At 40.5% G+C, this 26,188-nt stretch overlaps 1 protein-coding gene across 6 annotated transcripts in view; it reads right to left on the reverse strand.

The window, feature by feature from the left end:
* The window catches only part of LOC6535575 (sex determination protein fruitless), a 133,153-nt gene that overhangs the window by 29,593 nt on the left and 77,372 nt on the right, over positions 1-26,188 (reverse strand). The window contains exon 1 of one of the 6 annotated variants that reach the window (XM_039376522.2): positions 3,143-3,689. The exons of the other annotated variants lie outside the window; for them this stretch is intronic. The gene's annotated coding sequence lies outside the window, so the exon portion shown is untranslated. Of the gene's footprint in view, positions 1-3,142; positions 3,690-26,188 lie in introns of those variants that run through there. 6 annotated transcript variants of the gene reach the window in all.

Raw genomic sequence — 26,188 nt, forward strand, 5'->3', positions numbered from 1 at the left:
CTTGCTACAAGAGAAAAAATCAAATCAAAGGAATTTAGAATTCTATTTCTATTTAGGAGGTAGACAATCCCTTAATTCTCTATATTCCTTTTTAAAATAAAACAAAGTAAAGTTGAACTTATTTTACCTAGAATGAGAGGTGTATCTTCATAATTCTTTAAAGCAAGGTATTTTGAAAATCTAAATATAAAAATTGATAAAAGTTCTTTTAATTTATATATTGTATTATTTATGATTGTAGCCAGCTAATAGGGTTTCTTAGAATTATTATTATTCGTTTAATCGAAGGTAATGCTGCTTATCCCAAAACGCATTGTCTAGTCATTATTAACTCAGTAAGTTTCAATGAGTCAACAATCATTTCCCATTGGACAGTTCTAATATTAGTATTGACCAACAAAACACACCCCAAAAATAAGAGTTATAAATAGATGAAGAGATCCACAAAACGCGCAAATTATAAATATGCAATCCATTCAAGCTAAACAAAATAATTTATGTTTTTGTTTGCAAATACTTGGGCGGTAGGTATTCGAATTTGGCATGTCTTCCTATTCCTGAGGTGGGCCACTACATACATACAGCTACTACAAAGCTCTTATCCTCCTCACAAATGTATTTATAAGTTCGGTGCAGAATATACCGAAAATAAACTAAGGGAGCCAAAAAAAAGAAGGCAGCATTTTCACAGGGAGCGCGGTGATCTTCCCCCCACGGAAGAAGAGAGCACATGGGGAAAGGGAAAAGGTGGAAGGGGGTTGTTAAATTGGCCCTGGGTTTAGGCTGATATGTGTGCCACACAGACCAACCCATTAGGGTGGACCAACCCCTCGCCAGTCGCATACGTCTTATACAATAGCGTCACTCGTATTTACACAGTTGTTCGAACAAATTCGCACTGAAAAAATGTTTTCTCCGCTCCGCTCATATAAATACAAATCAGAAAAAAAGTGTTCAATAAATAAGTTGCATAAATACATAAATAAATAAATAAATAACACATTGCGCAAAAGGTAACAATGCATCGCTTCTGTGCGGTGGAGCGTTCTGTTCATCTTTTGTTATTCTAAGGCCATTCATTTGTTCTCAAATGTATGCGATTTTAGAAATATTTTTATCACAGCGAAAAGAGAGTGATCTAATCATAGTTCAGTTCATAAAGGCTTTGAGCACAGGGTTTTCCAGTATCATACTACTACTATATATTTTAGTTTACTTAAATAATTTATTTAGAAGCCGTAGTGTTGCAGTGACATCGATAGTACGCGGAACCGAATAGGAAGGGTAAGTGGCATTCTGAATACCAACCGAATTCCGCTTTATGGTATCAAAATAACATGGAATCACTAGGTTTCAGAATTTCATTACTTTCATTTTCCAAGAACTTAGCAAATTAAAATTTAATGCCGAAAAATATATAAATAGTGATCAGTTAGGACCGATAACCTTTCTTTCTGGGATTTTCGCTAGCATTTCTTGTTCCATTTTTTCCCCCATAATATTGCTGGCTGGGTGGGCTGCGAAGGGGGCGTGGTCCGCGGTCCGTACTCGTTGCCTTTAATCTAAATTGGCACATAGTAATGAGTGTGTGTGTCCGTGCGTGCCAGTGTGCGCATGTGTTGGTGAATGTGATTGCGAGTGTGATTGTGATTGTGGGCATGATTGTGAGCATGAGCGATCGCCCATGTCTTCCATATAGAATATAGAATATAGAATATATATATATACATATGTACATATATATGTATATAGCCACATATCTCTCTCAATCTCTCTGCCTGCTTTTCGTGCACACCCTTAATTGTGTAAAATAAATTGGCGCTGCCAGCGAAGCTGTCGCTGCGCGTTTGACGTCAGCTCAAAGCTTTTTCTTTATTATTCTTTTTTTCGATTTTTTCATTTTTTTTCAATTTTTTTGGTAGCAATTTTGTTGTTGCTATAATCGCGCACAGATTGTAAAAATTTAAATTTATAGATAATTTTCGCATGTTTTAGGTTTTTCTTCCGCTACTTGTGTGTGGGAGTGGTGGCGTGTGTGTGAACATTTTCGTGTATATTTTTAGAGATAACTTTTACGCATGACTTGATATGCTAAATTGAAAGGGAGAGGGGTTGCGCAGGGGGCTGAGCTGGGGGTGGTGGGTGGAAGGGTAGAACGGTAAATACCTTCGGTTTACATCGCACTCACGTAGCGAGATAATAGATAGTCGGGCAGATAAATCGGACGGATTGCTGTTATGCCATAGGGCTTTTCGCATACATAATGAATTCCACTCAATCGGATTGTGATGTAAGTGATCCGGGGTTTTTTTTCCATTTGTTAAGGTACAAACATACACATATAGATAAGAACCGACAAAATCGAACTCTCGTTTCGCAGTGTGTAGGACAGTTGAAGGTCCCCCAAATATAGACCACCTCATAGGGGGTGCTTTGTATTACCCATTTTAAAGAGTAATGGAAGTGACTGAACTGAAAATCCTTGAAATATCATAAGCAAATAATTGAATATTGTTGCCCCGTTTGTTTATGTAATTATTTATTCCATTCCATTACTTGTTAAAGTGCCATAACAAATCTGGAATAAATTATTTCGAAAAATCCCATAAAGATATTGTAAAGCTTCTCCCAAACTAATTTTTTGAAGATATCCTAGGTATCACACTTTTTTCTGCGACTTACCCTGACATTGGAAAAACTTTATGGGATTACATAACACGCGTCGGATGAGCTGATGATGCCCAGCTAATCGGGTTTTATAGATCTGGTCTCGAGGCACTGTCGCTTTCAAATCGTCAGCAAAGGTTTTATCTGAGACCCCCTTTACAAGTAGAGCCCCATAAAAGTGACCCAAATAGTTGGAGCCGAGGGTTAGTGGGCAAAGGAATGCCAGTTGGAAATTCGCAGGAAAAATAAACCTTATCTACACTTGTTCATACTATATGCAGTATGCGATTATGGTGCCACTGTATGGGTATTACTTAATGCGCAACACTTGGGAACTTTCGCTTTCGATTCTCTGCTCATGCCGAGAGCTCTCCATTCCCATTCCCATTCACTTTCGCCGCCGTTGAGACAGGTCGTATACTTGATGTGGGTCTGGTGGAACTGCTGGATCTGATGGGTCTTGTGCTGTACTAACCTTTCCAAGAGTGACTCCAGCAGCCAAAAGTTAGTGTAATCCAATTTGATGGGCTTAGATTTGGCAATTGTCTGGGCGCAAGAGGTACAGTTGGGTTCGGTTGCTGCTTTACTGGTATACTGATTTACTTCTATGTTTCTGTTGATACTCGCTGCCCAATATGTCAGACACAAAACTTTAAAATTCTATCAAGGCACCACATTTTTCTTCATTGATCAGTAATGATCTGGGTAAGGGGTATTTTATTCTAGGTTTATTTTTCAAGGCACTGATTGAAGCACTTTAGATTTTAAATTATAGATTTAACTCTTTTTTTTTATCAAAAATTTGTAATATATTCTTGCAGGTTTTCCGACTGCAAATGCACTTTTTGTCGATTTTTTAGGGCGTGTGGGCGGAGCTCTGTGTGCGTGTGTGTTTCTTGGGTGTGTTAGTGTGTGTTAGAATCCGCGCAAACGCAACCCGTCCGTATCCGCCGCGTATCTGCCGCGCAACATCACAACAAAATTGTAACTAATGCGAGGTTCGCGAAAAAATAGGTTAAGAGTGCCGCGCGAAACGTGCGTCGGCGTCGACGTCGGCAGCGTATTCAGCCGGCGCGGCGGCAGAGAGATTTGTGAATTTTTTTTCTTACTTTTGAGCGCACGCGAAGCTCGCTGATCTGGCGCGGCAAAAACTGAAGAAGCGAACAAACGCAGAATAAGCAACGCAGCTCTGTCCAACTAGAAAAAAGGCAACGTCGACCGAGGCAGAGGCAGTGGCTGAGGCAGCGGCAGCAGCAGAGGCGCGACGACGACGCGAACCAAATTGCCAAAAACCTTGATACCGATCGCCACTCACACACATGCGCAGGCACACTGAGCGATTTTGCAGCGAAGAGCACTATTTCTCTCTCGCGATTTTTAAAACGCTCACAAAAGAGAACAGACAGCATAAAAAGCGCAAAGTTTTTGCAAAAAGTTTGTTGAATAAATGAACATCAGATCGGGAAAATAATGTGTGCTATCTTAAAAAAGGGTTCTGTTTTTATGTTTATTAAGTCGCGAAGAACAAAACAAAAGTAATATACAACCTAACTATTAATTAATATTGAATAAAATTACCTAAATAAAATATACAACTTTAAAAATCATTGATTCCAAACCCTTTTTAAATTTTATTAATACTTTACACAGGAACTAAAAAATTATTTTTTTTTTAATATTTTATCTAAAAAAAGTTTCAAAAAGTTTATTTTATTTATGTAGTAAAAAAACTGTTACAAATTTAAAAAATTAAGCTGAAAATAGCGGAGTATGAATAGCCAAGAAAATGGCGACTGCGCCACAGCAGCGCGATCCCCCGCCCCCGCTCAACAATTATCGCTCTCTTGCGCCTTCGGCGCTCTCTGTAAAATGCGCTCGCCGAATTAGATTCTATAAGACAACAAAAAATTATCATGGTATGCACATAGCGTCATCGCCGTTACTGCCACTGCCCCCCGCCCCCTTGCCCTACTCGCATGTATATTTTCGTACACGTGGTTGTGTGCGTTTCATAGGGGCGCAGCCCAAAAACAAAACAACAATAAAAAAGCTTGCAATTTTTTGGCTGTTGTACCTTCGCGTGTATGCGTGTTCGTTGGATTGTCGTTAGTCGTGTTTTTTTTTTGCACATCGTATGCGTGTGTGTGTTTTGGTTGCTCGTATTTTTTCGGCAAATGTTGCTGTTTGAAGGTCAACTTTACGACCCATAAGCGCCAAAAATGTGTGTTTTTGATACTCTTGAAGAGGGCATTCCTGTTAAGATTATGGGTTATAAAGTTTATGATGTTTGCTTGGATAGCTAAATATATACATATATATATATATCAGAAATTATATCCCTAAAGGAAGGATCAAAATAAGAGATTTGAAAGATTAAAAACTCGTTCCTTTAGTTCTGAAAATGTAAGCTACTGGTTTTTCTTTAATTAACCGTTCTCATAAGATTCTATAAGTAGGACAATGTAATCATTTGTTCATAACTTTCTTTTATTTTTCTTTTCTTAATCAGAGGATCATCAAATTTTGAGGGGTATTTCGACCGTCGGTTTGGCCCTAACCGTCAGTTTTACTTGGCGTTAGTTGCGTCGCAGTCGACGCTGTCTGTTGGCTTGTTGTTGCTGCCTTATTTTTGGCACACTCGAGAGTCTGCGTGAGTGTGTGCGTGTGTGGGGCCGTCCGTGTGGGTAACTTTACATGCGCGTGTAGGGCTCACTTTGCTGCTTTTTTAACGGGCGACGCCGACGCAGACGCTGACTGCGCCGCCTTGATCAGGCACTCACACAGATACTAAGCGGAACACACACGCACACAGACGCACACTTGTTTGCCAGCCCAATTTGTTGTAGCTGTTGGTGAATTTAATACGTAATACACACATGTGCGAAACATGTGTACGCAGGCATGTGTGCGAATTTGATTGTAGCTTTTTTATAAATTTAGAATTTTTGCATTTTTTCATTGGGCATATTTGATATACAACAGCGAGAACACTTGCCCTACCACTTTTCCGATCTATATGCAAATGTGCATACACATGTATAAATATGTATCTGAGCCCATTTAATGTGAAAGTCACTCGACTATAGGCCTTTATGAATGAACCTCAATCCGTCGAGCAATTGCGTGTGTTTTGCCGTGATATGGGTTTTGATAATCCACTTGCGTGCGATCGCACTCTAATCTCAAGGGCCCTCCTGTCGTTTTTTATCTTGATTCTGACCGGAATTTATCAGCCTTTGGCCTGTTGGGGGTATGCTGAGTTCTTTTCGCCTAAACATTGTGTAATTTTTGGTTAGTTTGCTTGATTGCACCACTAATTTGTTTACGAAGCCCTTTGTCAAGGTGAAATTGGCGTGCAAACGAACCAAATGATCTCTCACAGAACATACGAACAACCTTATGTGCAAAGTCAAGTAGATAAATGTATTAGCTTTGCTAGGCTCCCTTGTTCAAGCTGCTGTGGAATTCCAAGATATTCAGATGTCAATGGAAAGCATTGTATATTTAATATTTAAGAAGATTACTGCATTACATGTTATCTGTTATCTTCAGGATTAGAGTACAATTACTTTCGAAGGTCAAGGACAAGTTTGCGAAATCCAGAGTTCCAGAGACAATCCAGAGACAATTAACTAACTAACTAACTATTATGTTTTGGTTTCTTTCCAATCACAAAATCGGTAATGAAACTAGTGATTCCCAATTAAAGAATGTCATAATGTTTTAATTTGCCACCAATACCCTGAACTTTAAACCCTCGTTGCGGAATCTTTGAGTGCGCTTATCAGGCTTTCTGACCCTTTTCCAGATCGATCGCGTTTGATTAGGCTCTATAAATACGCATTATTATCGATTTGCACACACCATCGCAAAAGTCACGCAGTCACTTCAATTACAAGTCACGGCATTTGGCGTCATCGTGACTACTTCACTTTCTAGCACGATCCGAGGAATATTTACGTATGTATATAAGCGTGTGTGAGGATCGGAGAGCCGAGCGATATTATTACCGTAATAGCAGCGACAATTGAGTGCGAAAAGCAGTCCAATGATTAAAGAATTACAACCGCATGCCGCTTAGAAAAGAAACCAACTGAGCGATACCGGCAGAGCTTCGGCAGAGCGCCGGCTGTAACTGCGACGCCGACGGCGCTGGCCGCATAATCGAGAAGAGAAGAAAAGAGCGGCGAATTATTAAATAAATACACATACACACTGGCAAATAAAAGTTATGCGAAACGCAAAGGAGGAGATAATAAAAAACGGTATTTGCGTCGCAGGCAATGCGGGAAAGAGAGGGAGTGAGAGCAGGAAAGAGAAGGGACCCGACCTTATAAGATCTATCTTTATCTAAGGCAATATAACAGATAAAACAACAATCTATACATATGTAAGTAATATGAGGGCATATGATGTAAAACTGTATGCCTTTTAAAGATCGGGCCACGATATTTGTTGCGAAGGATAAGATTGGAAATCTTTAAGAAGTAAATCTAAGAGAAAGCTAGTCTGAACATGATGAACGTGATAATATTTAAAGGACACTTAACATTATTTAAAGGAGTCTGTCTAATAATGACAAATAGATTATTGACAAATTTTAAATTAAATTAACATTAAATATTAATTTTTTTTTTTTTTTAACACATAAACATAGATATAGTACATTCATGTTTTTCGACCCTTTAATTTATGGCATTCATGTTAAGTTTTTTAATACAAAAAACTATCTAGGAACTGCAGGGGTCGCAGCGAACTGAAACCGCCTCAATCCGAAACCTTCCGATTTGGGACGTGACTGCCATGAATTAGCGCCAATAAATATGAGTCCCACGAACGGCGCAAATCCCCTTAAAAGGCAGTTAGCCAGATCAGCCGGCGATCCGATTGAGTGACTTGAGTTAGGATCGGATTGGCTGAGTCTGGTGTGTAAGTATCGAACCAGTAGCCAGGCACTTCCAGTTCAAATTGCTCAAATTGCAGTCCGCATTTGCGGTTGATGCCTTTTTGAGGGTGGCGCAGCCGCCTTGACACACTCGCCCGAAATGCAACCTGTGGCGCATGCGCCGTGCCAAAAAGTGCAACAGCTACAACAAAAAAGTAACAAAGCAAGCATTTTGCCAGGCTTTTTGTCAAGTGAACCTTCTGGCGCCCATAAACGGCAATTCTCTTGCAACCAGACAGTTTACAACATCAGAAACAATAGCAAAAACAACAAAAACAGCTAAAAGTAACAACAGCCATAGTTAAGACAACGCCAAACGGCAAAAAACCATATTTTGAGCGTGAGAAACGGTTATGGCCCGGCCATATAGCAGATACATATAGTCAAGCCGCTGATGGCCGATCCAAACTTTGCTTTCGGCCTAAAAATAGGCGCGTGGGTGGCGCTGTAATGGAATATCGGAATATCAGCCCGTCGATGGGTGGCAAAACACAATTATAGCCATAAAAATGCGCCCAACACTCACGTACTTGGATAGAGTCAGAGATATGGCCAGATGCGAAAAAAGAAAAAAATGCACTCGATTCGCACGAAGAGCTAAGAACCACAAACTGCGGCATGATGGATAAGAAAAAATGTACTGGGTATTTAATCGCGAGTATGTACCCGTAAAAAGAAGTAATTAATAAATAAGCACACTGGAGAAATAAATGTAGTGATCAATTTGCTTGATTGGATCACTTTTGCTACTAAAAATATTGCAACTTCATAGTAGAATGAAATGAATAAATATAATTAATTTTACATTTAAATAGTCAATTAGTTTTGGTATTAAAAATATGGCCAATTCATAGTTAAAGCTAGCTTAATTAATAGAATTAGTTTTACATTTTTTCTAGATCAAATAGTTGCATACAGTTACAGGTATTTCCGGCTATTAATTAAGTTTTGCAGTGCGCAGTGTGTGGCTACCATATTTACAAGGCTGAATGGGTTCTGGCCAACTAGACCGCTGAATATTTCGCATGTTTATACAACAAATTTGAACACATCAGCAGCGGAGGTATTCCAAAAACAACTGATACATTGTAAGCGAAGCAGAATCAAATCGAATCAAATCAAATGAAATCAAATTAGCGCCTCGCTAATAAGCCAAACAAAATGGTCTCGCTCAATGGAATTTCTAATTAACTGACAACATATTTATTTATTGTCAAATATTCATTCCGACCATTTCACTTGGCCATGTAACGACACACCACCACATGCACACAATCAAAGCCTAAACACAATAAATGTTTAATTTCTGGTCGGAGTTCGAATATCACCATTCGAAAAGGTAAATAAACTTCTGGCTGCCAGCGTATTACATTCATCAATGGAAACTGAAAACTTGGTAGGGTCAATGTAAGGTAAACATTCACGAAATTGCATTGACCAATTGTTTTCCGAAAAGTGAGCATCGCGAAGTAAGGTAAAATTTGTGTAAGCCAGCGCATTTAAAGTGGTAAAACATTTTAAAAACTATCAAACGTGTTAAAACGTTAAAATCGGATAAAACTACAAATTTGTGAATTTCCCACAGCTTAAAGATCACGAGAATTTTGATTCGTAAATTGTCTTGGGAATTCAGGTGACCAAAATGGTAGAACAATTAAATAAATGCGGCACATTCCTATTTCTATTTGAAAAAATTAGAAAAAAATTGTATATTTACATACCCGTTGAAATGGGCAAACGAGCTTATATTGAAAACTATTTTGATATGGGCCAACATTATTTTTTTATTCGAATAAAATCAACATCAAAATTTTTGGTGGGCGGCTCAGGGAGGGAAAACAAATATCAAAAAATGACCGCCCGATTTCCCTCGACGATGCATCGTGATGGAGCTTTGAAAAATGTTTTTACAACATTTGTACGCACACGAGTACAAGTACTTATGTGGATGATGTGTTTGTGTGTGTGTGTGTGTGCGTTTATGTACTGCATGTTTTTGCTGGCACTTTGCGTTGCATATTTTAAGGCGAATTGGGGCTGGGAATGACGCAGGGAATTCCCCTCGAGGCAAATGCAATAAACAAAGGACAAAAACCCACGGCGACACACGGACATCGAACAAATACATCTGCTTGTTTAATTTAATTTTTAATGCCCACAAAATATGCATAAAATATTAAGCGTGCGGTTTTTGTTAAAGTTCTCTCATTTTTTGCTCGGCCCGCGTCGCATCTTTTCTTTTGGCGTTGGGAAATTTGCATTTTCCGTACCGCTTTGCGGACTCCACTGGATCGGCATTGGCTCTCCGGCCGGAAACCGAGCACAAATACAAACACAAGTGGACCAGACCGGACCAGTCCAGACCGTATCCAATAACCCGTGTGGCAATGCGAAAATGTGGAAGTATGCAATGTGCAATGTGCACATTAAAATCAATTAAATGACAAATTGAATTTCGACAAAAAATGGCGGGCCATAAAAATTACATGTCCTTCTGCCGGGAATTGCAATCAACGCGTCATCAGGCAGCGCGAATGTCAATTTAATAACTGCAAAAACAATGACTATAAAGACCCAGGCTCCACTGTACAGTATGACCTCGTCCACTGTCCACCGTCCAGCATCCACAGCACTGCCCTGGCAAATTAACACAACAATGTTGGCTCATTAACAGACCAATCCCGATTATCGGCACCCACTCGAGTTTCCCGGCCCACTTTCCCTTTACATCTCCGGAAAAGTTGGGAAAATAATTAAAAAACAATTGTGAAATGGACGCACAGCAGACAAAATTCTCCGGCAGATCAAAGCACAGCGCCAAGGAAGAAAAAACACTTCCAGAAAAAGGACCTTCTTAATGGAAGGGAATGCCTTCCTGCAAGGCAGATGCAGTAGAAATACTAAAAGAGCCTCAGCATTTTGGCAACGAATGCTTAAGTGAATTATAATGTTCTATAATCTATTAAATTTCAATTATTCAAGGTAACTATTACTTGTGATAAATGCGATATCTAATAGGTATATTACCTACTACTAAACAACTACTACTAATATATGTAAATGCTTTTATATTAGGTGCATCCAGATGAGATATTACCCTTATGAAGATGTAATATTTTTCCTCAATATAACGAACTCTGCAGAATCAGAACGACGCAAATTATGGCGTAATTAAAAGTCGGTTGGAGGCCGGACATCTCACTGTTTCCGCCTTCCTCACCTCATCATCACTCCATCACCACCCCATCAATTCAATCCCCACTTGCTCACCGCAGGAGGCAATCGATGATTGCTGTAAATCCCTGTAAGCAACAAAGGCCGAAATAAAAGGATGCGGCCATGGCAAACAGTTGCCGATTCAGTTCCGGAATATCCGCATCCTGGCTCCGGACAACTCAAGTGACGCAGGCGGTCCGGTTGGCCATTAAAAATGCTCCACAATTGCCGAGAAATAAACGACGGCTGCGCTGCAGCGAGCGAAAATTGACTTTAATTCCATTGCATTTAATTGTCAGCACAAGAGATTTTCCATTGCGCCCGCCATGGAAATCGTTTATTATTTATGGTTTTTCATACCCCCGGAAAACACCTACCCTACACACACCACACACATACATACGTACGTACATACAGACACACAGTCATTCATCTCTGCTGAGCATTATCGAAAATTTGTCAAAGTTATGGCCAGTAATTGACTTTAATGGCTTTTCAATTTGCCCATACCCACAAATTGAATATTTAAAAAATGAACAAATGCGCATTAAGCACTAAAATATTGTAATAAATAAATAACGAAATTGAAATGCAATAAATAAGTGTAATAAAATATGCGGAATGCAAAAAAACATCGATGTAATTTTATTCAGGTGAAAGCCGCCGTGTTTCTGTGGAAAAACCATTCATATGTATGGTTTATTTTTTAGCTGGATGTGTAGTATACACTTAACAGATTTCTCAATTCGTTCGCATTAGCTGCTGGAGCTTCTAAATTACCAGTAACATCATATTTTTGTGCCCTCATAAATAATTCGCTAATGTAAGCAAACTGGCTGCCATAAGTAAGGCAGCTAAAAAATATGTTTTACAGTCCGTACTGCGAATGATATTATCCAAAAAAGTGTAATTACCGAGCATTAATAATTGCAATCTCGATAGCAGTGCTCGAATGTAACCATGCTGTGTAACTCTTATTTATTGTTACCCAGTTAAAGCCATAAATCCTGTGCTACCTTGGCGGAAAGGGAAGTGGCAAATGAAGCTCTAGCTTTGTGAAGGATGTGGAAAGTCGGAAATTTTCGGAAATTTACATTACGACGCAGCCAGCTGCTTCGGCTGATGCAGAAGTTCGCAGAAGAGGCTCCAAGGGGGCTAAAGGCCACTCTGCGTCAAAGCGACGCCGCTCTGAACTTCCGCTCTTGCAGCCAAGGTTGCATTTTGGCCAACTGGCGGGCTAAAGCCAGACATTTCGCCAGAAAGCCAGCTTTGTTGTCGGCTAAAAGTTTCGGGGATTGGTGGCGGGCTGTCTTAGTATTTGGCAGTGTGCGATTTGTAAGTGTAAGTGGAAAAGTATGCAGATAGGGCGTTACGAAAGTGTAATACGAAACGGAGTCGGGAAATTGCTTGAAAAGAATTATTTTTAAAAAGCGACCAATGAATCAGTGAGTAAGGTACGCAACTTCTTATGATAAGTAGCAAAGTATGATATGATAGTAAAGTATAGGTGTATCTTATTATCTACTAATCACCTATTTACACGACCGAGCTGCACTGTGTTTGAATCCCTCTGGTATGCTATGGGTATATATCCAAAACAGTTACATTATCAGGCCGAGATGGGCGCGTCTAAGCCGCGATCCATTCGCCCCGAAACGCACTGAACTGTGAAATTAAACTACGCAAAAATGTTCAGCTTTTTGCGAACCTTTATTTGCTTTTTTGTTTCATTTTTAGATGAGAAAACAAAAGGCTGATGATTTCAGACCCAGATGTTACGAGGTGAGAGGTGGGTGGCTTATGTAACCTAACTGGTTTTAGGGCCCTAAGGTTGGGCCACTCAGGTATGGCCAATAAATGCGATTATTATTTGCGTATTTGCTCAATCGGGCGAATTGGCTTTAATCTGATTCATCGACCAGGCCCGCATCTGATCATTCGAAAGCGATTTGAAAATGGAAAGCGAGTCTACGAAATGCGAAAACCTCAAAGGCAGAGGCACAGAGGCAACTACAATAATAATAAATTAAATCGCCTGCTCTCATTTTCCATTAAGCGGGCACAGTGGGGCAAAACTGTCGAGATGGTGCAAACATAAATGTGATAATTACTAAACAAAGCATTCTATTTATTTATTAAGGAAAGGCATTTAGTTTCTGTATAATTCGTAGCTTTATTAACTTTGGCACGAGTTCTTACCCGCTTTTAACCCACTGTACAGGCCATAATCACTATCTAGTGACGGTGTTGCCTTGACCCCGAGAACGCCAAGCAAAAAGCGAACCAAGAGGGGAAAAGAAACCGAATGAGTGCGAAAACGGGAATGACGGATTGATATACTGACTGCCGAACTGACTCACTGACTGACTAACTGACTGAGTGAGTTAATGGTGGGTGGCTGATGGCAGTGGCTGCAAATGAGGGAAACGTGAGTCGCTCTCCGGCCCGCGATGATGATGGTAATGCGGCAACAATAACAATGGGGCCAACAACAATGCCGACGACCTTCAGGAGCATGAGGGGGAGGGGTGCGGGGGCAGGTGGTGGGGGCAGGTGGTGGGGGCGTTCCGAAGAAGGAGGTGCTGATGGGCAGGAGACGGTGAGGCGGTAAATCTGTCTGCCTTGACAGACAGCTTCGATGCAAAGGGGCACGGCCAACAGCAGCGCCAATTGCATTGTTATGTCTGTCTGCCTCCATCTCTGTCCCGCCTCCTCTGACCTCTCTTTCCCCCGCCCGCACTCAACTCTTTCACTCTTTTGGCCCAGGATGCGCTGGCCCTGAAAAGCGGCGCCTAAGCAGCTTTGTTCGGTGCCTTTGGTTCTTCTGACACGTTTTCCTCAGCCGAAAACCTAAATCAGGGACTTGTTGCACCCAATTAAGCTGCTTTCAGAGGTACACAGGGAAAAATAAAAATAATATATAAAAAAAGCTAAAAATATATATTTTGTTTAGAATATATCAATATGTTTATATTAATAAAAAAAAAGGGTGATAGCTAGAGTTAGCTAGACATTGTTCTTGTTTAAAGGTTGCCTAAAGGCAAGACATGCTACTTCCACTTTGAACTACTCAACTAACTTGTTTAACGCTTTCCTTCTTTATTCCTTTTTTATCAGTAATATATTTAATTTAATGCTTTTATACAAATTTAAAGTATCCACAACTTTTTGTGTGTGTAAGTGAAATGTATACAAAAAATGGGTTACTTAAGGAGCGGGGCAGACAGAGCTCTTGCTGGTTCACTCGACTTTTGACTTTTGTTTACTCTCATCACTTCACACCGCACTTTGCTGCTGCTTGTTGCACTTTATGAATGATGCGTAGCACGTGCCAGCAGCAACGCAGCAGCAACAGCAACAGCAGCAACATCTACAGCAATTTAAGTTTCAGACTGTAGCTACAATTTGCAGCTTAATTATTTTGATTTGGTATCTTGGCTGCTGCGGTGGGTTTTTGTTGTGTGGCTAATTTCGGCTCCGATTGCCACTCTTACACGGCTCATTGGCAGGCACGTGTCGACAATGAGTTAATACCGCCCTAACTGACCTTAAAATATTGGCAAATCGCTACGGCCACTGTGGCCAAAATGGCTTAATTGTTGTGTGCTTGTTTGGACTAAAAATGTTACAATTGGTTTATTTGCCCAGCTGAGTATTTGGGTGAAAAATAATCGTTCATGGTTGTGGAAACAATTTGATGTTTATGAACGAGTAAGATTTGCACAGCAATTCGAGCTAGAAAAGTGTCTTTTAAATTTGTTTACATTTATATAAATGCTTAATAACTATATAGGAGGTATGAAATTAAAAACAAAATCTTATTTTTATACCATATTTAAATAAATGTTTTCTTGTTATTTTATACAAAAGACTTGAAAGTATAGAAAATAGTTTAAACCTTCAGGTTGCTTAACATATTAATGAAGTTTACACTAGCTATATATTTTTGTATGCCAAGATAGAACGTTCTGATCTGATACCTTCAAAACCCAAAAATACACATGTGCACATAATTTGCTGTAGCAGAACTGAAGTATTCATCTATCATCTTGGTGTAACTGTCTGCTCAATTGCAGTCCATCTTTCATTTGTAACTAGGTCCTGTCAGTAAAAAGCGTTTAATTTACAATCAATGGAGCTTCCTTTTTGCCAACTGAAGCGTCTCGGGTTTTTCATTCCTTTGTTAGCCCTAAGTGAACACGGACAACAAGAGTGGCAAAAAGCAACTGCTGGCTCATTACTTAAGCTGGATATTAATGCCCAGTCATATGGCCATTAGCCCATTAGCGGACACCCCATCTGAACGCAAGCGCAACGCCCGGGCAATTACACATAAATTAACTGCAGCTTACTGCTAACTGCTAACTGGCGAGTGCAGATGGAAGATACATCCGCATCCATATGTATATAAACTGAACCACCGTTAAGTGGCTGCTCACGGACGGATTGGGGATAGGGGATTGGGATGCATATGGTATCTGCAAGATGCGCGCACTGATTATACTTCAATCGAGATGGAAGTGTGCGTCAGCAGACGGCTCAAATATAATAATCATAATAATGAGCAGAAGGCAAAGAAAAATTTATAAACCAACAGCCAGGGCAGCCAAGTGCAGCCGAGTTAAGTCATGAAAAATCCACAGCCATGAAGTAAGCACAGCCCTTCCCGCTTTTCCACCTTTCCTGCTGACTCGTGGTTCACAGTCGCTTAAGATACGCTTACTAAATCGGGATACCGCCGACTTGGATTCTAATTTAGCATACAGCAATAAGAAGGAACCAATGGGATTTGGAAAACTACTTTAATGAATATGAGTAACCTTGTATTCATAATTGGCTTTTAACTGGTCGTTTATCTCATTAAAAAATTGGAATATATCAGGTGGAATTTTAGAAGCTTTATACATATATTACATTACTCACTTCAAGTCTTTCTTACATGAATGTATACCTAGCTGCATGAAAATATGTATATGTTTTTAAAAACGAAGCTTAGTTCCTGCAAACTCATTAAAACACTTTTGAGTACAGGCACCAGGCCACGTGTGAAAATGCGGTAAGGGTATTGAAAGTGTGAGTCATGAACCCTTTTCGCTTTATTGATGGATTAGCCAGGCGGGTTTTTCTGCCTTTTGCTGGCTGGCAAATAAACACATACATATACTAGTGAGTTGGCTTGTGCCCCTTACACCCCACTTTCACCCCCCTTTAACGACTTTCCCCATTCTCTGTTGACGTTGCATGTGCAGTTCTATATTTTTTCGCTCGGCTCCTTGCATTTCTTCCTTGTGTTTAGAGATTTTTTTGCTTCACCCTGCAATGTATTTCTATATGTGTGTTTTTTATGCTTTTCTATGTATTTTTTTCGGTCACCCAGGAAAGTTCCTGGTGTTATTCTTCCATTTGTTTTTGGCTTTTTGCAAAAGCGGGCAAGTTGCAACTGCAACTGCCACTGCAACCGCTTTTGACCCGCGAAGCGTGTCGTGGCGCCAGCGATTATGTTTGTTTATAAGCTTGCTGTGGTTGCTGTTGTTTCCGATGTTGTTGCCTTTGTTTTTGGATCGCTGCCTTGCTGTTTTTTCCATTTTTTTTATATTTTTTATATTTTTGCTAGTTGCCACCGCTGCTGTTGTTGTTATTATTATTGTTTTTGTTGCTTCTGGCACGCTGCAACGGTTTTGATGGCGCGCATTACTTCAGCACCGTTAAAACTATTTACAAGCCGCGTTAATTCTTAAAGCGTGGCCTTAATTTGATTAGTTCGGATCTGCTTGGCTAAGCTCGCCTAGCTCCAGACGCTGTCCACTTGGCTGGCTTAAAGGGTTCCAATGCGCCACCGAGTTTGTTTAATTAATTATTTACATGCGGCAGGTTCCACTCGAGGTATCAACACGTTGGAGCGAGCGAGTAATGGAAGTAAAGCGCTTTCAAACTTTAATAAATTCTATTCCTAAAGAAGGAGTAGATTAAGATATTCAAACTTCTGGTCTGGAGTTCCTATTCAAGGCCGAAAGCCATCATCTCTTTGTAAAATGCGAAAAAATTATAAAAAGTGCTGTTAGATTGGCTTGATAATGGCTCGGATCGTGAAGCTGCCACCGCTGCCGTTGCATTCAAATTTATTCCCAGAAGCCGCGTCGAAAACCATTGAAATAAATCAGCGATTATCGCTCACGCAAATCTCGGCTATCGGCTATCGTCGATGGCCAAAAGACGCGCTGCTCACACCTAGAATGAAAAATATGGAGAATAGGGTAAGGCCATCGCCATTCGGAGTGCGCACATATGGCCAAAATGGCCGCTGCATATTTGGCCACGTTGCACATTTGGCCAACTGGCTGGCTCGCTGTAGCTGTCTTGGCCCAAAGTTAAAAGTCAAATGTGAGCTTGAATTACCAGTAACGGCGGCTGGAGAGAAAATGAGAATTCTCTGGGATTTATGAGAGGCATGCAAAAACATAAACCGGCCCAAAAAGGGGGATGTGGGGTTTTTTTTTTGTTAAGACTAGCCTAGGGCGACGTCTAACCAAATACGAGTAAGACTGGCAAGTCAAGTGGCGTGCAATGGATTTTTTTCTTGGCTTTTTGGCCAGCTCAGCAAATGCAGTTTTGGCCAAATATGGTGATCGCATGCTGCGAGCCCAAAAGTGGCTAAAGCCAAACGACATAGATACGAGAACTTTGGCTTAGACGGCGACTCTTCCCCTCTGCTCCTCTCCTCTCCTCCCCCAGTGCTCAATGCCCATTCCCCATTTTTGGACACCGGCTCGGGCACAGACTTAAACCTGGCTAAATGCAGCCACCACCACCGCCGCCGCCACTTTGGACAATTTTTGCACTTGCGCAAAAGGTCTTAAGACAGGTTACGCGCCTGCGGCGATTTAACCGTTTTCTGGCGACCAACGGCAGCCGCAGGAAAATTGGATAGAAAGGTTACGGTTTGGCCAAGTCGAAGAGAGAATGCCCTTGGCGGAGAATCTAACGCTTGTAAATCGAAATGCTTGCGTCGTCGTTGTTTTCAAATTTCCGGAAAATGGTAAAGTAATTTATTGCGAAATTGTTAAATCGAAATTTGTTGGCATAAATAGTCTGCGTCGACGGAATATGAAGTCCCCTCTCAGTAAATGAAGTTAAAAGAACAACCATCGACTTCATTGAAATTAATGTTTCCACATTAAAGGCTTTAATAAAAACCCATTAACAATGGGTTAAAACATTATAAAGTCCAGCGAAATTCTTCATGCTATTGAGGATTCGATATGAGTAAGGGCTGGGGGGAAAACTGCGGTGGTCACGCCAACTCCAGACCAGAAAAACTCGAAGGGAAGGAAAGCAGGGGGAGGCGGACAAATGTGCAAAGGGTCAGGCGGCATCGGCCTGCATTTGGCATCCATTAGAAAGCAATCCGTCAGTGCGGTTTGGGCTAACAAGATAGCTGCTGTGGTCAGTGGTCCGCATTGTTTTTTTTTTGTTTTTGCTGCCACTGCTGCTTGTGGCACACCCACGCAATTTTCTTGGCTACGAGACGGCGAAGCTGTGGCCGAAGTTAAGGTAAAACCGGTCGCAAAAGTTCTCCTTGACTTCATTACGAATCACGAACCAGGGCCCAACCTCCGACCACCAAGAACAATGCCAAAAAGGAGTCCGAGTCGCGATCTGACCCAAAAGTAACGCCAACGCAAAAGGTTTAGTGCACAAAAAAAAACATTTCGAGGTAAACAATAAATGATATATAGATATACATAGTACTCTTAGCTACCTAAAAACAGTTCTTTGAAACATTTAAACATAATTCTGGTAAATATAACTATAGGACTGCACGCCTAAAATGCATTATTCAAAAGTGTGGTTTTACTTTTACTGCCACAATAGTAATGGTTTTTCTCAGTGCATTTGTTTTTTTAGCAGGTAGCTTTTTGGCGACACAATTATGATGAGTAATGGTAGTGGCCAAGGAGCAAGTTGGGAACCGATAGCAATCGCCGAGGGATCCAAATTTGTATTTGTATCTGACAGATGCAAGCGGCCCACGCCAGAAAAAACATAATCTGGGTGCTTTTTTGGCCGCTGACATCATGCGGATTTGCATAGATTCGGTTCTGTTTGTTTGTTTCTTTCTTTGGTCACTCCATCTCCATGTTAGAGCCATGTCTTGTTTGGGTTTTTGTTTATTTGTTTAATTAATTTGTAGCCGCTGCCTGTCGCTTTATTACTGCCCACGTTGCAGTTGCTATTGCAATTGTGTCGTATTTACAAAATGAAGTCATAAAGGAATGGCGGCCATAAACCGAAATGCGGACACAGTGCGTATTAAAAGTTGCGAATACGCCCCGTTGTCCCACCAGCAAGAAGCGCAAATCGGGAAGAAGACAAGACGGAGGAGGTGGGGGGGGGGGGGGGGGGTGGGAGACGGAGAGAAGAGGAGAAGACAGTGGCGTGTGCCACCTCCGCGCTTTTGGCTTAAACGAAAATTTATCTGCGCGCATTAAACTTTATTGCATTCAAAATTACAGCAATTATTTGACCAACAATTATGCCAGACGCTCTTGTTCTTCAGCATCGGGTTTTTTATTTTTTTGTTTTTCTCCTGGGCGTGGCCAAGTGGGGCAAGCACTTTATTATGCGTTTTTTACGACACTTTGGGTTAAGCGCTCTTCAGTTTCCGCTACCCGTTTTATTTTGTGCCTTTTGTGTTTTTTTTTTTGGTTTTGTTTTCTTTGCCCTTCAGCTGTTGCGCTTTTTCCCCAGTGGCCAATTCCTTTTTTCCACTCAAGCTGCATTCTTCTTGTTTTTTTCCGTTTTGTGGTCAGTGTACTGGGGGCGTGAAAGTGGAATTTCAACCGAAAAAACAAACAAGGGGAGCAACAAAATGGGGAATCCTTGACCGCGGGAATTCCGCGTTGGAAGAGTTATCCCGCTGGAGGTTTGCTTAAATGCTTGCACCCTTGCGAATAAATTGAATTTGCATGATAATTCAGGAGGAATTATTCAAGGTAACTCGGTTTTTTGGTTAATTGAGAGCCAAATCGTATTTAACTTAACAAAAGTTTATGTACAAGTGATTTGAGGTTAGTCCGAAAACTACTAATTAAAATAATTATTATTATTATTTAATCATGAATTACTATTTTATGAACAATTTAGTTTGTAGGCTCCATATTTGACGGCACATTTGTAAGAACCGCAACGTTCAATGTAATAATTACTTAATAATAATTAATTAATAATTACAACTTGCATTATTTTTTAGATTATTTTACCTGATTATTTGTTGGCTTTTAAAGTCGATGAGCGAATAATAATGATATTGTAGCAAGTAACAGAGACATTAGTCATCAGCTGAACTTACCTAGAAAGGTAGAAAAAACAGAATTAGCATGAAAATGTTGAGGCAGTGTCAGAATGTGTGTCTTTTAAACAAAAGCTGATGCACTTAATGAAAAAGAAAATAACAAAATGTTCGAATAATATCCTATAGATGCTTTCCATTTAAGTACGTATATGGGATAAATATTTTCGGTTACATTTGTTTTATTTAAGCAAGACATGAGTTTATTGAGCAGGGCTTGTAAGTTATATTGGTTTGCCAGTTTGGCCTGGGACATGTCTTAAGTCTAAGCTACGTACAAACATGTTCATTAGATAGATGTATATGTATATCTTAGGACTATCTAACAAACCAGGTGCGACCACGCCCAAATTGCCGCAAGCATCGTGTAAACGGAGTGCAAATTACAATCATTTCTCTTTACCTCTACTGGGTGTTTTTTGTATTTTGTTTATTGTCTTTTGTTCGATGGCTTCCAGTATTGGCGATCTAAGCCTGCCACTCTCGGCCAGCAACATGCAACTCAATTTCGATCAAATCAAATCATCAAAGCCAACGGAAAAGTCAGGCAAAAACGATCAGGAAACCGTGCAACTTCGCCCCTTTTCCCCCATTTTCCTCGCCGTTTTCCCCATTTTCCCATTTCCAGCGCCTGCAGGTTGGCCAGGACACATTGAGTACCCGTCAATCTTCATTAAAAATGTCCGAGCTAATTTAGCAAGTGCTCCACTTTTATTTGAACTTAATTTGTTTGGATAGCTACGCATTTGCACGAGCAAGACATTGTTAGTGCCACTGTCTGTGATTTAAAGAATTCCAAGAAATGTCTCTTAATTTTCTAAAGTTGTAAACAATAATGTTACAAAGATTCATAAATTTATATTCGCAAGCATTAAGAAGCTCTCTTCTGATTGTTTGATTGCTTGCTATATACATTTCGTGAAATGTAATTGACAACACAGAAATGTTAGAAAATAATACCAAGCGCCAACCCTGAATCGTTGAGCTTGAAACCCAGCTTAAATGCATTTACATCCAGGGAATTTGCATAATTGACGAAAAAGGCAAAACAAAAGTGCCCCGCACAAATTGTCGTGCGAAATTCCACAAGTTGGCTGCGATACCAAAAGGCAGCCCGAATCCCTTGGAAGAGGTGGCCAAAGTCAACTCCTGAAGTGTTGGCTTAGTAACCAAGTGTCGAGTGGTGTATCTGCATCTGAACGGAGCTCGACTCTCCAGCGGCTATTTGCCCATCGTTCCATCCAACTAGTTGGCAGCTAGTTTCAATATTGACTTTCAAAATGTTGTTGCGGCAGACGAGATTTGCAGCCAACTTGGAGTTGCACAAAGCCAACAAGGGGCACTAAGCCGCAGATACTCCAGTCCGCCAGTATTTGCCCGATTAATTAATTGCTTAAATGACGATCCTCTCGTTTTGTCCCCCCGGCCATTGTTATTCGCATCAATCAGAGGGGGATCAGCTATCTCAGAAAAAACTTGTCAAACTGGCAAATTATTAAAAGGAAATTGTTGACATTCCTGGGTAAATATGCAACTGCCAGTTGCAACGGTAACTGCAACTGCAACTGCACCGCCAAGTAGCCTGCTTGATTGCCCCTATAAGGAAGCCAAAGCTATCTCTATTACAACAACCAGACAAACAAGACAGGCAGCCTTTGCCTTCTGCTTTCTTGTACTTTTAGCCCCCATTTCCGAGGGGGGATCTTGCCACAGCATTAGGAATAAGTTAAGAAATTCGAACTAGGGCTGGTGAACAATGGGGTTCAACTACTCAGAGACGTTTTTCCACACAGAAATGTACTAACAATTATATGGTCAGTTCTAAAATAAATTTCTACTTAATTGAAATATTTAATATTGATTTATTTTATAACCTTACCTTTTAGATAAACTAATCTTTCCAAGAGTTGTGCTAAAATATATTTCCTTTACCTTCCAATTTAGTGTCCCTGATGCCAACTACCAAAGTTATCATCATTTGATTTCTTCTGCTGGCCGCCGTTTGTTGTTTTCCCTGCTTTACAACTCGATCGTGTTTGTCTGTTGTGGGCCAAATAAATTTTTATAAATAATAAGCTTGGGCCAACGGACGTGGATGTTGCTGCAGTTGCAGTTGCAGTTGCTGTTGCTGTTGCACTTGCAAGCACAGTTAGACGACGACAGACTCGACTGGTTTTCCACAACAAGTGCGGGCCAGCTTCCTTCTTTCAGCCTTCTCCTTGGAAATGAGGAGGAGAAAAATAGTGGAAAACCTGCAATACCTTTGGTTGGCTACAAATTCTTGGCCAAAAGGGTATTTCGTGCAGCAGCAGCGGCAACAACTTTTTTCCGCTCGAGAGCCAGTTCGTGCAGCTCGTTGCAGTTGCTAGATAAAAATGCAGTTAATAAAACTGTAAAAACTGGACGCATGCGCAGCACCCAACACACACCACCACAAGCACACGCACAGAGGAATCAAAACTTTATATAGAGGGGATCCACATAAGTGTACATACATACACATGTACTGGTATATATACCGGACTTGGGCCTGGGCTTTTGGATCTGGGCAAGTGCAGCCAGCAACGCCATTTAATTGCCTGTTTGCATTTCACATGAGCCGTGAGCCTCGAGAGCAAAAAGTGGCATAAGAGGAGGCCGAGGAGGATGTGTTGGCCGCGGGCCAGGAATATTATCCCAAATCTCTGGGTCCGTGTATTTATGGTATTTTTCCTGCCGTATGTTTGCCGGGCGGTCGCTTTGAACCATCTTTGGTTTTGATAGATCGCATGTGAAAGGTGGCTTGACTTTGCCTTGGCTTTGACTTGACTCAGGGGTAATCTATGGCGAAAGGCGAGAGAAGTGCACAAGATTCTGGATAAAGAATTAGTTGTTTTTGTGCTTTTTTGGTAACTTGTGCGCAGTCGAGTGGGTTAATCAAATAAACTCTACGACTTTCTGCCTGCTTGAGCATAGTGGAAATAGTTTGCTTCCTTCGATTGTTGCTGACCTTTATAGAATTTATCTCATCTTTAATTTATCTAATTATCCTTTAGATCAGTCATCCAAATTTCCAAGCTAACTCATGCAATATCCGCTAACATTTAGTTCTCAGCTAATAAAAATAACCCACGAGTGCAGCTGGTGCTTGGTTTTCCTGTTCACATAACTAAACCGTGCAAATTAGTTGCCAAACAAATTATTTCATATTTTTTCGGTCGAAGCTTTGGTTTTAGTCCGGCTTGCAGGCCAAGCGAAACCAAACCGGCATAGAGCCAACATATAAACTGACCTTCGTTCATTAACGACAGCAGAAGGCATGGCAAGACATAAACCTCAAAAGGCTCCACATTTGGCCAGCAGCAGAGAAACCAGTTAACTGCAGCCGGTAACTAACAAATAGTAAAATTAGCCCGAACATTTTGCATTTGATTATAAGATTTTAATTTGCCAGCCACATAGATCCACAAAAACAAAGATTACAAAAAGCTTGTTGAATTAATTTCGCATTAGAACACGCGCTTGCAATGCGGCCAAAACGCAGTTCGCCTTAGCCAAATGTCGACGACTATCAGCCAACTTAGGTATATGGCTTACACATACATACATGTACATACATATGTACATGTGTGTCTATTCTTACTTTTTATGTTATTTTTATCATTTTCGAGGGTAACCCAATCCAAGCTACCTAAGCCGGAGTTTAGCGGGCGGATGTTTCGCTGACGTTGCAGGTAACATTCTGCCGCGTTCAAACTTGTTCTGAAACACTCCACATAGATGGGTGAGATCAGTTCGGATGTTACTGGATTATAGTTGACAAGCTTGTGAAGCTCCAAATAATTTGAATTGTAAATAATCCGTTTAATGACTTCATTTAAATTGGATACCAAAATTAAACATTAAATTAGAGTAAAAGCAATGAGTGGAGCCCACAAATTTTGGGGCTTTATGGCCAGAAGAGCACTGCATTACACTTTATTATCTTGCTGTTACAGCACTGTAAGTTCGCTTGACCCAATGGGCAAATACTCGTGTGCATATATTTATAGAGTGCATTTATGTACATACATAAACATGTGCGAAGAATCGCACAGACCTTCGCCAATTTGGCGCCGGGCGTTTGCCATTGTAAAGCGAGAGGCCCCAAAAATCTGCCCAGCTGCGTCAACACAAAAAAACACAAAAAATTACCTCAAAAATAAAACAAAAGCAAGTGCCATATAGCATAAAGCATATATAAAGTGAAAACCGTTCTGCGTTTTGTTTAAACAAATCAGCAGAAATTTTTTTGTCATGTTGCGGCCAATTTTGCTGGCGCTTGTAAGTGTATTTTGATGAGTGGGGTAAACAAATAAAAGTATGAAAAAATGAAGTCATTTTAAATATTTATAGTAAAGGCAAATAATAGGATGCAGTTGCACAAAAAATGTGCACTCTTTTTGCAAATCAGTTATCTGTGCACTATTGTGCTGATCAATTTGTTCAGCTCTTTTAGTATTTTTATAAATTTAATTAACGTCGATTGCGAAGGGCAGCTGAAAAATTTGGAATAAATTATTGAACTGTGAAATTTACACACGGCATGTATTTTATACGCTTTGCTGCCTACTTTGCATTATAAAATGTTGTAAAATCAGGTTGCCTTTTCAAGTTCATTCAAAAGCAAGACCAAACAACATAAACAAGAAAATGCTAATATGTCTATGGCTCAAGTGTAAGTCTGCATTTCTGTTGCTCGCAAAATTTTCGAAGGTTGTACCCACTTGAAAACACCGAATAACAAATTATTCATGATAGGGACCTGAGGAGATTTATTGAGTGAGTCAAGTGAAGAAAGATTTTGTGGAACGCACCAAACAGGTGGTACAGTAAATACTTAAATCGCTTAAGTCGGATTCATATTTAAATTACAAGGAGTACCGAAAGCCCAGTAGGAACCAATACGAAGAAAGTCTTGTCGAAATAACTGTGGGAATGAGTAATAGCCTCTAATCAGCCGCAATCACTTAGCTAGCTCCCACACTCGTATTGACCGTAGTTAGAACCAATAGAAGTGTGTGCTTAACCCAGCAACGGAATATCAACATCATTCGCTGAAAGAGCCCACCAGCAACCATAAAACACCAGCCTACAACACCAGCGCCGTCGTCACAATTCGCAGTCCGTCGCCGGCGGCTTTTTAGCATAAAATGTGTGTCAGCAAGGTAAAGGGCGTTCGTCACTCCCCCACCTCGATCTCCACCTCCACCGATCCGCAGTCCGCAGTCCGCAGTTCGCAATCCGCGATCCCCAATCCCCCGATCACCGATCCACGTAACCAGCCCCCCCTGTTAACCCCACATCGATGGTCCCACGCTGACTTGGCGCTGTAAAAAATTTGAATACCTAAATAGGCTGGCTGGCTGACCTATTTTGCTGCGTTTTGTTGTTGCGAATTTGGGTTTTTATTTTGTTTTCGTTTGAAGTTTTGCTAGTGGCTTACAACGCGGCTGTAGGTTGAGTGACTTTCGGTACGAAGCTGACCTTGAACAGTGCTTAGCTTCATGTTGTCTTAGGCCCTGCTACTAAGAAACTTGGTCAACTGATTCCCCACGAATATCTATATTTCATTAATAAATTTAATATAAACGATAAATATAAACTTATTATTACTATGCCATATAAGCATAACATTTTATTTGCTAATAAATAAAGAACATTAGAGGCATAAAACTACAAGGATAGGTTCGATAAGATTTTGAATAAGAACGATGTAAGTCTCATAAAAACAAACACATTTTCTATTGCAAGGCAGTTCGAATATGTTAGTAGTAGTAAATCAATAAACTATCTTCATATGGAGCTCTTCATCTCTCTCTTCGTACGTAAAAGAGCACCAAATAAATCCCAAACGAAATTGCCTCTGGCAAGCAAGAATAATTCCCCCGACGAAATAGATTCTCCTTTTTCGTTCGAGGTTAAGAATGGGTAAGAAAACTGGTAGATGCAACAAAAACATTTGCACAGGAACAGCGACAACTCATCCCACT

The sequence above is a fragment of the Drosophila yakuba genome, chromosome 3R (genome assembly GCF_016746365.2).
Source record: "Drosophila yakuba strain Tai18E2 chromosome 3R, Prin_Dyak_Tai18E2_2.1, whole genome shotgun sequence".
NCBI lineage: Eukaryota > Metazoa > Arthropoda > Insecta > Diptera > Drosophilidae > Drosophila > Drosophila yakuba.